At 38.2% G+C, this 16,469-nt stretch overlaps 2 protein-coding genes across 3 annotated transcripts in view; both read right to left on the bottom strand.

Annotated features, from left to right (window-relative positions):
• The window catches only part of LOC129577644 (leucine-rich repeat-containing protein 24-like), a 143,330-nt gene that overhangs the window by 95,065 nt on the left and 31,796 nt on the right, over positions 1-16,469 (bottom strand). The window lies entirely within an intron of this gene.
• LOC129577646 (protein rogdi-like) overlaps positions 15,830-16,469 on the bottom strand; it is a 74,335-nt gene continuing 73,695 nt past the window's right edge. The window contains exon 8 of the mRNA XM_055465058.1: positions 15,830-15,844. The gene's annotated coding sequence lies outside the window, so the exon portion shown is untranslated. The remainder of the gene's footprint in view (positions 15,845-16,469) is intronic.

The raw sequence follows: 16,469 nt of genomic DNA on the forward strand, positions 1-16,469 counted from the left end.
AGAGAGAGAGAGAGAGAGAGAGAGAGAGAGAGAGAGAGAGAGAGAGAGAAAGTGAAAAAAAATATGAATAGGATGACCAAATCCGCTTCATCGTTTAACCGTTGCGCATAGATCGTGACTGGATTCCATTTTCTCTCTGCCGATCTCTTCATTTCGGCATTTGTAAAATAATGCCGAAAAAATGTAGGCTAACATCAGCTAGAGCAACAGAGAAAAGTGAGTGTAAGAGCGAAAAACCATTACATTCGTTTCAATTTAAGCCACCGGTCGCATACGTTTGGAAAAATCATGTGTACACTCACTGATTCTCCATCCTCACTCTCAATCTCTATCTCTCTCCCTTCCTCCTCTGCTTCTGTATTTTGTTATGTTTCAATTTCATTTGGTCTACGCTTTCTTTTTTGACGTTTTTTTGGGTCTTTTGACGTCCTATACACATACCAAATCGAATCGTTTTGAATCGAGTGGAGAGTAAAAAAAAAGGCACATTGCATGCCCGAAAATCGAGTAGATGCACTTAATTTCAACTGGTTTTTGCATACGTATGTGTGTATGTATGTCTATTGGTAAATAAAATACTGAAACTAACAACCAATTACGATCGCAGAAATGGCAACGCTATTCACATGTCATTTTACGGTTATTCTCAGCCAGCAATGCCAATCAGCCGCACACGCATAACCATCGCGGAATACCAACCGTCGAACTTACCGATGCAGTTATTTCGATTATTATTGCTGGTGATTTCTATCATTGTCGTTGTTGTTAGAATTTTTTTTGTTGCTCATGCGTTGGTTCTCTTTGCCATTTCTATTGCAGTGTGCTATGGGTTGTTGTTTTTTTTTTGTTCGGTATGGTATAATGGCGTTGATTGTCCATACTGATGAAACTATTGCATTGGTGCAAAGCTTTTGTTTAGTTTGATCTTCGCTAGACAAGCACACAAACATATTTTATGCGGTTGCCGATATTTGGCATAGAATCTAAAAATATGGCATGTCGCACATTGGACCCGAAAAAACAAACTTTTCACGAGAAAAAAAACGATGAAAATGGAACAACGGTGATGACGACAATAACCAGCCAGCCAGCCAGTATGCATACGATTCAAATAGTTTCGTTGGTGTTGGCCTGAGCCAAGCAGCAACGGCAGCAGCAACATTCGCGATGAGAAATGGTAACAAAAATTGCCATATTCCACTATTGACATTTTAAATATTGTGTCTGCTCTCATTAATTTTTCCTGCATTTTATGTTCGCCAGTTTGTTTGTTCGCTTGTTGTTGTTGTCGCTTTTTTTCGCTGGCGATTTTTGCCTTTGATAATTTCCCTGCAAAAACCCACAAGAACGGTAGCGTTAACTCGTTCTGTCAGTTTGATTTAAGCATATTTACTTTTTTTTTCATTCTCACTGCAAATTTAGTGGTGTGCGTTCTATATTTTTTGTCTCTCTGGCATTGTTTATTTCTCACGCTTGAATATATTCTGCGAACGCATTGCATATACGTGCTCATTTTAATGCGTGTACATCAACTGGCCTTATCGATTTGATGGGCTTGCCAGAGCGAGTTACTTTAAATTTTCGAGCTTTCAATGACCTCGTGTGTCTCGGTGTGTGCTGGCTGTTGCTGCCAGCGCCACCACCGACGCCGTCATCGTCGTCTTCGTCGTCGTCGTCGTTGTTGACGCCGCTGTTGCGCTGCTATTTATTCGTTTTCTCGCAAAAATTGTCATAATTATTCATGATGATTTATTTATTCTAGTCAACTCGGAAATCTCGACAATTTATTTAATTTCAGTTTTTTCTTCTTCTGTATTCGGTGCGCCAGTGTGTGTTATGTTACTGCTGTTGCTGCCACTGCTGCTGGTATGTCCCTTTCTCACTGGGAATTCTCATTCTTTGTGCTGGCGTGTGTGTGTGTGTGTGTGTGTTTGTGTCATTCGTTTTGTTTCGTTTGTGCATGCCGTTTCTGTCTGTCTCACGCGTAGCTTTGCGTCCAAATGGCAACAACTCTCAATATCTCCTATGTTTTTGGGTGTGTTTTCATATTTTTCGACCCCTTTTTTAGATTCCGTGTCGATTCATTTCTCTTTCTCCTCGTTGTCTTCGTCGTAGTTTTTTTTTTCATCAAAATATATATATTTAAAAACTTTTCCATTGCAGTTTTCAGAGTCACAACGAAAAAGCATGTTGTTTGCTGTGTATTTCATGCTGTTTTCTTGCTGTTTATTTCATTTTTCAAATTTGACTAACTGAAGGCAGTTGCCAAAACAACAAATAATTTATAATGCGCATAGCGAAATGAAAGACACACCATCTAGTGGGGAAAAAAAACTGAAGAAAAGACGACGAACGAGAAAAAAAAACATGCACAACGCGAAAGACAAAAAGCACGGGGAGTAAAAAAAAGTAGCTGAACAGTTTGCCCGAAAATTAAATGAACTCGAACGAGAAGAAGAAGAAGTGAGGAAACGAGAAAAAAATGCAAAAACAGCACCAACAACAATAACTGGTTGTTCGAGCTCAAGAAAATCGAAAACCGAGTGACTGATGACGACCAAACCAACTGACATGACACACAGAAAAAAAACGAACAAATTCAACAAACGAGAAATTGTCACAAATACCAAAAAGTAGGACCATGAACAAGCGTCAACCGGAGAAAAATGTGACAGCAAATAAAACGAAGTACATGAAATCAATTAAGAAGTGTATTTCGAATTTGAAATGAGACCCATTGTTCTGGACCATTCTGCAAATTAATTAGAATACGAAAGAAAGAGAGAGAGAGAGAGAGAGAGAGAGGGAGAGAGTGCGTGCGTGTGTGTGTACAAACGAGAAACGGGTAGAATGAGGCGGGCAAGAATCGAGAGTAAAAAGGTACGACCAAAAAGCATTTTTAATGTTCAACGCCCGCTTCAAAAATCAACAACAACAGCAGCATCAGCAGCAGCAACGGAAACAATTGAGGCTAACAAAATTGAATCAAGAATGAATTTCGAAAAATCATCGTGTAGCCTAGCGACTGCTGATGTTGCGTTAAAAGATAATGATAACTTTGAAAATTAACAACAGTAAAAACATCAGGACCAGAAAGGGACCGATGCAAAAGCACAAATGGCCGGCAAAGGGGAACAAAAACAACAGATATTTCAATGAACCAAAAAAAATCGGTTTTATGAATGGTTTTGAACAAATAAAAACCGGACAAAATCGTTGAAAATATGGCAATGAAAACGACACACATAACCACAGTAATAATAATCATCATTTAGCATAAAGCCGAGCAAAAAAACACACAAGTGAATGAGTAAACGCGGGGCAGAGGAACACGGAAAAGGAATTATGCATATGTATCCGGAAAACCATGCCCTCATAATTGTAGCTGGCCTGACTCCTAGAATTAATACGTGGATTTTTGTTTTCATTCGCCCATCGCGCTCCTGTTTTTTCTGCTCCCTCTCTCCCTCTCTCTCTCTCTCTCTCTCTCTCTCTCGCACTCTCTCCTGTTTGTTCATTATCATTTCGAGAGCAGTAGAGAGAGAGGTTTGAAGCGGTAGTATATTTGTGGATGAAAATTACGGAAATTACAATTTAAAAAGGCAACCAAGTTAATGAGGTAAACCAACGCCAAGTGTTGACTTCCTCTGTCATTTCCTCCATGCCACATTTTATTGTCTCATTACCTCTTCTTATTCGGCATTAATTCACTCGGTTTTTTTTTTCATTCCACCTCGGGCCGGTGAATTACAACCGAATGATAACATACAAGCAAATAAACGTTTTCTATTATTTTTCTATACTTGTGTTTTTATTTGTATGTGTATGAGTGTGTGAGCTAACAAAAGAGACGGCATTTTATGTTATTCATAATCTTCTTAAATAAAATCATAATACATTGTAACTTTGTCACCATGATGACGGCGGCGGTGGTGGTTACGCTGGAATTGCACACGAGTGAATCACGCGCACGTTAACTGCTGTAATCATTATCGTTTTGAATTAAAAGCACGCTCTCACGTGCTGTCGGCTCTCGAGCACGAACATACACACATAGAGTCATCAAGTCAGGAAATGATCGATGAATGGTGTGAAAATACCAAGTTAATGGCATCAATCACAACTCATTTACACACACTGTTGTTTTCGAAACCATCTTTAAAACCCCATCTGAATGTTGGCAGCGTTGCCTTTTCACCATTTCACTTTTGTCGGAAAATGTAATGAAATGAACAAGAACAGAATTAAAAAATTTACAATAAGAATGCGCGCAAATAAACATGGCATGTGGAATGAAAGTCAGTAGCAAAAAAAGGGCGCACAGAACGAGAGAAAAAAACACAGAGAGAAAGAGAATCAATTGAGAATTAAATCAGTAATAGAGCTCGTACAATAACACAACATACACAACCAAATGAGGCACACTGAAAACAACCCGTACAAATGCAATGTTGAATGCATTTCGAAATCACACTCGTGCTCCCATTTAAATATACACACCGATCGCCGTCGGCATGGCATTCATACACACAGACACACCATACACAACGAGCATTCGAGACGATGATGGGCTCACTCTCTCTCCCTCTCTCTCTTTCTCTCTCTCTCTCTCTCTCTCTCTCTCTCTTTCTCTCACGCTCGCTCACTCGCTCGCTAGCTCGTACATTGCAAAACATCAGCTAAAAAGAATGAAAACACCGTGAATGAAAATAAAGAAAAACGAATAATTTCGCGCGTTTTTTTCTTCTTCTTTTCAGCTTGAAAATAAATATCGTTGTACGTGCATGCACTTGCCATTCAATGTCTGTCTGCAAGCGGAAAAACAAATCCGTGCGAAAAATGCTAACCAATACGAACAAAAGATGGTGCGATGCATTTTTTCTGTTCTCTCATAAGATTGCCTATTTCGTATGTATGTGTATGTGTGTGTATGTATGACTTTGTAGCACCGACACAAGAGATCCGGCGAACAAAAATAAACCATGAAAAATAACGCATCCAATTTGGAGGAAAAAATTGGGTGAAAAACTTGTATAAATAAATGAATAAAATGAGAATATGTGTGTAGAACGAGAACTATCTATGATAGATTATATTACTCAGTGAAAGTAAAGATGGCATGGAAAATGAGAGGTGGAAAAGAGAAAAAACAATATTGGTAACAGAAAGAAAACGAGATTGCGAACGAATGAAAGGGTGCAACGGCCGTCGCAACGGATGATCGAAGGCAAGTGGCCCGAAAAAGAGTACCATCAGAAAATGATACTGCAAAAAACGCAGAAAATGGGCGATTTTTTTTTGTATTCATTTCGATATTGGTGAGCTTGAGAGACATGTTAGACTGCCAGCGATGTTTATTCAGTACGTGCTGGCTGCTGGTTGTTTTTCTATTTCGTTTTTCTTCTTTTCCGTTTGCTCTCTTTCTCTTACACTGTCGTGCACTTTGTCTCCGCCTGTTTCGTGCCGAATCCGCTTGGTGTTTTCAGTCTCGGTTGCAAAAGCTTCATTGTTTCAAGTGTACGCTTTGGCTAAAGATGGTTTTTTTCTGTTCATTTTCGGTTCAGCCGTTCAGTGGCCCGCTTTTCAATTCTGCTTGCAATTGACTTTTTCTCAGTGCGTATTCGATTTTTTGTGTTCTTTTCTCTTTTTTTTTGTATTGAAACCAGCTTTTCTGCTGCCATTTTCATATTGCTTCTGCTTTTGTTTGTGTGTGAGCGTTTGCACTGTGCAGCGGTTCTTCATGAGTGTACCAGACTTCTGGACAGTATGTTTGCCGATTGCTCTCCCGATCCAAAGCGCATACACATACAATTGTCTACATTTGAAATTTTCCAAAAAAAAAAACACACACACAAACACATCGGATTCGAGGAGGGGGATAGATAGCGAGCACAATAACAATTTATGTATAAAATGTATAATGGGAACAGCAAACCAAAAAATATTAACCTTCATTCAGCGAATAGCAAGCGTGCGTGCGCGCGCGCTCACGAGATGAAGCACATAGCACAATCGACGATAATTGTTTTGAAATCGATGTGTTGCAACATTTTCTGTGCAACGAACTTGAAGTGGCATGCGATGCGGTTTAGGTCGACGCGCTTTTAGCGACGAGCTATTTTCATTTTGTGAAATAATTTCTTTTACAATCCATCTCCATTTATTCGATTCAATCTTTTTATTCGATGGTGCTTCTTCTCTTGCTGTTGGTTGGAGATATTGTGTGTGTGTGTGTGTGTTTGTAGCTCGCTTCGCAATACAGACAACACAATAAATGAGCATCAGTGAATGAATGCTCGGTTTCTCGTTCCAACAACAACAACAACAACAACAGAAAACCACCACGACTACGTCCACAAATTTAATTTCAAATCTCTTCAGAAAATCTTTTAATTTTTATCTTAAATGACGGAATAATCGATAAGAATCAAATTATCGACGGAATATTACGTGTGCAGTGTGCACCGGGTGGCTTTACCACCCATTCTCCCTCTCTGTGTGTGATGCAAGCCAATTTTAATAAAATTGATGTTAAATAATTGCGTGCTGCGGATTTATTATTGCCAATTGTTTTTCCAAAAACTTCAACACCCACCCACAGCACTAGCGATATATATCGAGTGTGATCGTATGAATTGTTAAGGGTTAAAGTGTTATTATTATTTTTTTTCTCGCTTGCCGTCAACAGAACAAAACGAGAAAAAGTGTTTTTTTTTTCTCTACAAATACAACCGAAATATAAACGATGCGCTTGTTATTTCAGCATTCGGTCGCACCATAGAAGTATTTCTCCACTTTTGATATGTGTACACACTCAAGGCAAACATGAGCAGCTCCTTAAACACACTACGATCAACATTATATTGAACGTAGTAGAATGTAGATCGAGAGTGGTGGCCAAAATGGATATAGAAAAGAACAAAATGATGACACAAAAAACAATCGCAAACAGAGAGCAACATCAAAGCGACAGAAAATGTTCACGAGATACTCAGCGAAAGAGAGAAATAAATAGAGCTAGAGAGAAAGAAGTGAGAGAGAAGAACAAGCGACGACAACGAAACAAACAGAACGATGGCAAATATAAGAAGAACAAAAACGAATACAACATTTAAGTAAATAGTATTTCGAGATCGATAACAACGAGAGAAAAAGAAACCACTCCTCTGTGTTGGATTCTGTATGAGCACTTTGCAAAAGAGACTCGATGATGCGCTACTTTAAATATAAAACGGCTTTTTTTCTGTGTGTTGCGCTGCAAACGGAACGAATGGATATTCAATTGTGCATCAATGTGTCTTCAAGGAATGTTTGAGTGTATCGCATCGAAATGCTCTTTAGCGGATCCAATAGACTTTGATTCATTGCATTTATTTGAATCAAATTTTCGACTCTGACAGACTTTTTATTGACGTGGAACTCTCATGATTTCTACTAGATTTTCCCACCGGCAATTTTCCTATGTAGGGGAAGGTGGGGAAAATCGGATCGTGGGGAATTTCGGAACACCCCTTTCAGAATTCAAACGAGGCAAACTAAAAAACATATAGTGTAAAACATCAAATTACCCACTGTTTTTTGCCATTGTAGGCAAAATGTTAGTTTTACCTCCACTGTATTAAAATTGTCGGCAAAATGTCATTTTATCTACATTGTTAATATAATGGAACACCGTTCCACCAAAAATGTAGGTAAAATGACATTTTGCCGACAATGGCAAAAACAGTGGGTAATTTGATGTTTTACACTATATGTTTTTTAGTTTGCCTCCGTTGAATTCTGAGAGCCTATATACGAAAATTTGATCAAGTGATTTTTAATTATTTTCAAGTTGATATCGCATTTTTTATGCATATTTATTATATTTCATTTCGACAAATCATTCATCGCAATTTATGCGATCACTTGAAATACACCAAAATGATTAACAGCTATTTCACAAGCAAGAATTACAAATCCGACTAAAAACAATCGCTATTTTTGAACTTTTCTCTTTTAAAATAAATTCTTCTGTTATTTTCTAGCTCTCCATCAACGTTTTGCATAAAGTGTTCCGAATTTCCCCTCCCTTTTTTGAAAATCGAAAAATCAATGGTTTTTTTTTACCAACAGGTGGAAACGTTTCAGCCAATTGGAATTTTATCAAGCGACAACCCTCAAAAGTTAGGTTTTTACACGTACTATATCGTACGACTTTAGAATTTGGAAAAATATTAATTTTTTAGCATGCTATTAAATTATTTCGATGTGTGTTCCGAATTTCCCAACCCTCCCCTATATGTATATACAGTGTACGTATATAATAATAAAATATCCTCGTTTAATTTTCCGCTGTAACCGAAAAAAAAGGATTGCAGCTGGCAAAAGGAAATGCCATTCGCAACCTCGTCTTTCGTATAATTTTTCGTTTATTTGTCTCCAACTCCATCTCCCTTTCTCTCTCTCTCTCTCTCTCTCTCTGCTTCATTTTTACCATTTGGTTTCTCAATATTTTTCGGTAGAATTGTAAAATAAATGCGATTTGTTTGCCATTTTTATCCCATTCTTCTTGGTCGTTCGTGTTTTTTCTCGACTCTACTCTTTCGATGTCGGCAATTCGCTTTTGCATCGTTTGCGGGTATATATATTATTGTACAGGGAGTATATCCGATTTCAATGTAAATAGTTATCGAGAAAATCCACTTGAGCCACATTGGCATTTCGGCACTGCTCTGCATTTACTTGTTCTTGATCAACACTCAAGCACTTTTCAATTTCACGAATTAATTGAGAGATGTTTATAATAATATTGGCGGAGGAGAGAGTGTGTGTGAAACTGTGTGTGCTTCGTGCAGCTATTAATCATACCAATTGTGTGCGGTGCGCGTACTTTGTTATAAAATCCATGTAATTTTGTTTGAGGTTTTTTTTTTGTCGGAAGCGGTGTTTTTTTTTCGTTTCTTCTCTTTTCGACCACTTGAATGCGAGAGCCCAGCCTAGCCGAGCTGCGCCGAGCCAAGCTACCGCATTAACTTTTGAGTTGATGCTTATCGCTTATTGTGAGTTGAATGAAAACGAAACATAATCGAGTTTGTGTGGCGATAAGTGGGAAATCGAACACACAAAAAAACATTGCAAAGATTTTCGCGAAATATGTTTTTCCCTTTGGATTCTAAATAATGTTTTTCTTCTGGTTTTTTTTACCGAAATAATTATTCCAATAAAAGCGAACGAAACTGACATGGCAACCGGAATCCGATTTTTTTTCTTGTCGGTTTGTACTTATCTTTTGTGAAATAGGCAACAATCGTTGAACATTTGTTTTTTTTTTCTCGTTTTCCGTTGGCATACTTCAAAATTTGTTGATCGAATTTATTACGGAAAAAAAAGTCTGTGCAATACAATTTTAACCAAATGAGATGAAGAAGTGGAGGAAAAAAATTGGCAATATGTTGAATGAGAGAAATATTTTCTCGAGAATGCTCAACTCAATATTTTGATGGTTGGGTCCAAGCGAGAGAGAGAGAGGGAGGTAGAGAAATAAAGGACCAAACCCATTGACTGCATATATTAAGATATGCATATCATCATATCTCAATACGATCAACATTTTGTTTGGTATGTGCTGTGACCCTTTACCATGGCTTTGGATAAAACTAAATATCGCTGCCGACTAAGAGATAGATATTGAGCGAGGGAAAGGGAGGCGGAAGAAAAAAAAAACACAAAAATGAGAAGTGTGAGGGCAGATGAGTATCAGCAACGGAAGAGTCCCCGCAATCTATTGTCCAATAAATGTTCCATGCATCGAAAACACTATGCACGTTAGAACCCAAGCAGTTGGAACGAAATAAACCGTTTGCTTTTCTATGTACTATTTGTTGAACATATTAAAAAAAATTCTTTTCGTTTTTCGTTCGTGCATGAGCATTGAGCATACAAAACACATCTATATTGTTCGTTCGGATAAAACATTCATTTAACAAATGTGTCTCGCAGTGAACTTCGAAAACAACAACCGAAAGCGCCACTAACACACACACACACACACATCATGTGTTTTGCGAATGCTTTCATAGAGATCGGTGTGTTTATGTGTGTGTGCCTGTATATCTGTTTGTCTAATGCATGGCCCATCGACCGAATATTTGGTTGCGTATGAGGAAGGCGATGTGCGTAGTTTTGTTGATGTTGTATAGCTTCTATCTCATTCGTACATTCAATTTTTGGTCTATCATCAGAACTGACTCGATTCACATTGTTCATCGAACGGTCGATAGTTTCGACCATTTCAGCAGCAGCAGCTCTCATGATGATTCAAGAAAATCTATGTACTATGGATTTCAGTGGAACCGTGTTATGTTTTTCAGGCATTCCAATTGCAGATATTATTCCTCGTATTTAGATTACTCATTTTTGTGTGTATGTTTGGCCCATTGTCTAGTGTGGTTCAGTGCTCGTGCATTTCGCCAATTCGAGTGTACTAAAGTATGACATTATAGTGGCAGTGCCTGCCTACTAGCTCAAACGTGCTCATGCTGTTGTTACCATGGTTGATTATATTTGTTCGTTCGGTGGAGAGAGGGAGAGAGAGAGAGAGAGAAAGGAACAAAAAAAAAAACAAAAATTCTGTTCCTTTTTTCCCCCGAGTTGTAGTTTCCGATTTGGTGTGCCTGCATTTCGTATCAAATACAATGGGCAAAATGGAAAACGAAATGAAACGAATGAGAGATAGAGCGAAAATTTTTTGGCACTCATTTCAAAATTGATCCTATCGCACACGATGCGGCATTACTATTAATTCCAAATATAACATTACGACTGTTTACCAATTGTGCATACGCAAACACAGAAGCATAAAGTCGACACTTGCCCAAAATGGACATCGAATTGGGTAAATCGCGGCAACCAAGGGGAACAGAGGCAATCCAATTCCAGTAGCTCGGAATGATGCACAGCGATGAGAGAGAGAAAGAGAAAAAGAGAAGTGGAGCGACGGCGCACAAAATGTACTTTCAACAATTATTTTGCTAATGCTTGCATTGCCATGCAGATGCACACTTGAACGTTGAATGTTCAGTGCTCAAGCGGACGTGCGTTTTATGTATTTTATTTAGACATTGGCCAACCGAAAATAGGAAGCGTCGACTAAATGATCTATCGCATTGCACATGGACACACGGCAGGAATGACTGAATGCACTGTGTAACTATGGTATAGCACACCGCACAGCATAGCACACACAATGTGTGTACCGACCGAAAATTTCTAATGTACTGTTGCTGTATTGTCGTTGTGTGTACAGTGTTGTGCAAAAGCCGACTGATGTGTGCTTGTTGTTGTTGGATTGGCCCGTTGTTATTTCGTTACGCTGTGAATTGTTTCGGTCTATTCGGTGGTGGATAAAACCATGGCAATACGGTACACAATTAAAATGCCCATCACCATACAATGAATTGGCAATAGGTCGTTTCATTTTCAGCATGCACAATTCCGATATCCGCTATTAATTTGAATTAATTTTAAATGCAATGATCCAATTTAAAACATGAATATGTTTGCGTGTATTCCGCTCTTTCCCAAGGAATATTGCTTTTTTTGTTGTTGTTGTTCTTGTGAACACACGTTGGCGTTGTTATTGTTGTTGTTCGGATACACATAGATGAAATCGTTGAAAACGTTGTTTCGGTTGAGAACCATTCCATCAACCAGTTTTTGAAATCGAAATCGACCTTTGGTTGGGTCTATTGCATCATTCACTTGTGACTTTCTCTGTCGGTCTCTTGTTTGTGTGTATTTCAATACAAGTCATGTATCAATTTCGAGTGTTGTTTTGCCCGAGCCCCATTCGGCCGCCTCGTCTCGTACACCAAATCAAAATTCGACCAATGAAAATAGCTTCGAGTCGTATTTAATTTTGCTTTTCCGTTCTCATTTTACACTCCGAATTTTCTTATGACAAAATAAGCTCAATATTTATCGAACTCAATATTCACAACGAAAAGTTCAATTCGGCAATACACTTATTTTTTTTTTGTTGGCCCCGATACAATTTGTTTTGTTATTTTTATTTATGTTGAGACAAAAATTGAAAAGGGCTTTTCCACTTTGAGAGTCACTTGTACATCGCACATCTCAAGCATGTTTATCGTATTGAAAATAGTTTGCACATGCGTACCGGCCCAGTTGACTGCTTCAAACCTAAATAAATAATTGGAAATCAACTTCGAACAAGGAATAAAAGTGAAAATCAGTCGGTAGGAAAAGGGACTTCCACTTTAATTTCCATTTTCAATCCAACGAAATTCGTCTGTTGTGTTTCCGCTGCATTATTATCATTGAACAGCTCAACTCACACACGAACAAGCACACAAAAGCCGTTACGATCGCTTTGACCGGTTTCAAGCTAACCATGTAATTGCGCTTGCGATTTATTCCATACCCACGAAGAGTCGGAAACGAAAGCAATCGCTTTTATTGCGCTGGCTGATTTTCAATTTTGGTTTTCAAGAGTTCGGAGCAGATCGGAAACAAAGTGACCATTTTCATCACAACTCGGGCGTAATTTAAATTTCACGGCATTTATATTATTGATGACCAATGCGTAAATGAAGTAAGACTGCATTCCAATAACAAAAGTTCATCAATGAAATTGTATCACATTGGCGCATATTCACCAATTCTAAAATATATAGCATGTCATCGTGCATCGCATCCTTTGCATCCAATGTAATATCATGTTGAGCATACAAAACCCATGCATAAAAAGCGATCGATTTTGGTGCGATGCTTTTAAAATTTTCAATCCATTATGGTTATCTCTCTCGGTTCGCTCGAAAAAAAGGAGGCGAAAATAAATTATTATTATGCGCTCTTCAATTCTTGTTGTCATAAATGAATTTCGGCTTCGAGAGCAAGAGAGAGAGAGAGAGAGAGAGAGAGAGAGAGAGAGAGAGAGAGAGGAAGAGAGAAGGAGAATGAAAGAGAAAAGGGTAGTGAGTGTAAGAGTAGATGCGCGCCAAAGAGAACGAAATCATTCACTTGTATCTACTTGATTGCGCTCGAGGTCGCACTTTCTCTCTCACTCTCACTGCACTCTTCACATTAAATGGAAAATGGATAATTAGCATATCCTATCGATAGGATAGTATATTTCATGCACCGACACCAAGTCATCCCCACCAGTCATAGATTTATAAATGTAAATTTTCACGGGAATTTTAATCCGATTATTTAATACAGTATAATAATAATGATGAAAAGTACTTTATGCACATTGGCACAATGTTGGAAATATGGATATGATGTCGTTGGTCGTTATGGATTTTACAATCCCGCATCACCACCATTCGCTCTATATTTATCCTTCTCCATGTAACTTGCTCTCTCTCTATCTCTCTTCTGTGTGTTCGGCATTTCATCATATCCCTCTTGCTCTCTCGCTCTGCCACACTTTGCATCGCTGAGAGAGGGATTTTGGCTCTCTCTCTCTCTCTCTCTCTCTCTCTCTCTCTCTCTCTCTTCCTCTCTCTCTCTCTCTCTTCCTCTCGCAAGTGTTATTCACGTTACATTCAAATTAAAATCCATCACTACCAATTAACTCGATGGGATTTATACGTTATTATTTTCTTTTTGTCGCATATATCCGCCGAATGGCTTTCACCGAATGGATTGTATGTATGAGTGAATGTGAGTGTGAGTGTTTTTTCCCTTCCAACCGGGAACGTGACAAAGATGTGGTTTAAAATGACAATGCCAATTAAAAGCGATTACCTCATGGAAACCAAGCAATTTGAATCATGCCAACAGATGAGCAGAACCGAATCAAAAAAACAACAACCAGTACAGTGACCACATTTCCGGCCCAAACGCAATTGTTTCGAATCAAGCCAAAAAGTGTAAAAAAAAAAAAATTAAAAATCACACCAACACGCGCCACCATCAACCGGACAACAAAATCGGGTGAAAAAAGATGTTCATTTGATTGGCATTGAAATAAAATTCCAAAATGTATCAATAAAAATCGGACATCATTAAGTGAAAATCGTGTAAAAAAGCGTAAAGGTTGACACACAAAAAAGTGGAGACTGACAGAAAAAAAATTATCATATTTTATCAGTTTCAGTTGTGTTTTCACATAACCCAGATGCGGCTTATCATTCATTTAATTCATTTGAATTGAATTCTCATTTTTGCATTCAATCGCGCAATGCGCTTGAATTTTTTTTGCTTTATTGTTGCGTGCGCATTGTCGCAACCTAGACTCAAATTTAAACGATTTCATTGATATGAAAATCCACTGGTGTTTAATTAATCGATTGAAATCATGGCATTTGAATACAAGGAATTTTAAAACGCCGCCTCACAACGACCGTACCAAGTGGACAAGCGAATAGTTGGGAGAAAACGGAATTTCCACAGAAGAACGTGCCGCTGCCATTTTTTGTATTCGACCGAAATGGAATGCGATTGGTAAGAAATGATTTAGTTTTTCTATTGAAAACGTATTTCGATATCGACACAAAACTTTGCGCAAATACAACGATATGCAGTTTCAATGATGAAGCTCACACAATGGGAGAGAACATAAAAAAAAATAATGCAAAAAAACCATGACGAGAATCGTGTAGCGCAATAATCGAAAAGTAAATATTTGATTGAGCTGTAAATACACACATACTTTGATGGAAATGATGCGTTCGTGCTCAAAACGGATGAAAATTGAATTTTCAATTTAATTTTATATGTACTGGTATTCGCTTGTATTTGTCTTACTCTTTTGCTGGCTACACACAAACATCGTTGGTTTTTCTTTTATTATTTTGCTTACTTGAGACTGGCTAGGATTCGAGTGCTGAAAGTTTTTCGTAAGAAAAATGAAGAAGCTGAAGTTTTTGAGCACAACTCAACAATGATGAGATGTCTTCAACATAGAACAATGCACTTGAACAACGGCAACGAAATACGACTCTTTATTTTTCGATTTATTTTCATCGTTCGACGTAAAAGTTTCTTTCATTCAGTTTGAATGTGTATGTGTACGTGTGTGTGTGTTCGTCTGTGTGCGAGTCAATTGAGTAAGTGAAAGTATTGAGGCTGCACGATTCATTCAGAACTATGTGCACATCAGAACAATTTAACAATTGACGGGTGGGAGAGCAAAAATGAAATAACAAGCTCTTGAGGTCCAGTGCAATTCAGTTCAGTTCAAAGTTTGTTTAAAAGCATTGAATATCATTCAGGATGCTGGCGAACTGTTGACATAAGTAAAACGAGCAAAACAAATGTAAGAAGACGCCGAAGAAGGGAGACCGAATGAAAGAAAAGGAGGAAAAAAAGAGAGCGGGTAAGTCCAGAGGTTTGAAATCAGTGTGAAAGATCTGATATAAGAGCTAATTTCATCGATAATCGCACATTTCAAGCAAGAGAAGAATGCATTTACACACGCACACAAGCATAAGCACCAGCTCGTTTCTCTCTCGTTTAGCGTGTGTTGCGACTGACTTTCTTACTCGACTGGCATTCAATTGTGCAATTTGTTAGCTATTATTTCTCTACCATTTCTCGTCCATCAGTTTGTTGTGCCACTTCGAAATTCTTTCTGTCGGAGCACGGAATGTGTGTAAGCGCGTATGCGCGCACGCTTACATCGGTATTATGAAAAATACTTATCGTTAGCTTCACTGCTTATACCGTTTTGATTTCTTGTTCTTGTTTTCAGCTTGCATGGGTTTGGTATTTTTTTTTCCCCTTTCGTATTTTGTGTCATTTCGTGTATGTGTGGGTATTCTTCTTCATTTTTGGCTCCATTGTCTTGGCATATAACTGCACGGGAATTTGGTGTGAGTTGGTTGTTTTCATTTTTGTTCTACTTATTCCTTTTGAGGCACTCTCGTAAGCTGTGTGTACGATTGTTCGCAAATTTTAGCTCGGGTGTGCAGCTTTGGTGTAACTAGCTATCCGATTATGGTTAGTGTGTATGGTTGAAATGTTTCAATGATGCTTTTGTCAAGCTGCAAAGCGTATTTACAGCCCAGAGAGGCGATCATGCAAACGCAGCACATAATAGATTTCTGTTGTACACAATACACTTTTGCAATAAAGTGCACACATAAACTAAATCCCCACAAAACAAGCGCCAGTGCTAGTGCCACTACCAGGCGCACACTACTCACACATACGAATGGAAAAAGAGAGCGAGCGAGAGTGTGTGCGAGTGAGAGCTATGAATGAGCGCCCAATGTGAACGCGATACCAACATAATCTGAAATAAATATATACAATAAAGTGAGAGATATGTGTATGGACTAGTGAAATATGTATGGCCTAATGTTCTGTCTTCAACGAAGAAGTAGAGGGGAAAAAATTAAATCAGTGAATTTGTTGAATCGTCATTTTTTCGGTATATTCATCTCTGTTCTCTTGTTAAGTTTCCTATTTTCCCGAGTGACATGAGTGCTTTTCGCTTCCCATTTTTATTTTTCTTCTCT

The sequence above is a fragment of the Sitodiplosis mosellana genome, unplaced genomic scaffold (genome assembly GCF_009176505.1).
Source record: "Sitodiplosis mosellana isolate CC-2019 unplaced genomic scaffold, AAFC_SMos_1.0 Smas_scaffold_6197, whole genome shotgun sequence".
Taxonomy (NCBI): Eukaryota; Metazoa; Arthropoda; class Insecta; order Diptera; family Cecidomyiidae; genus Sitodiplosis; species Sitodiplosis mosellana.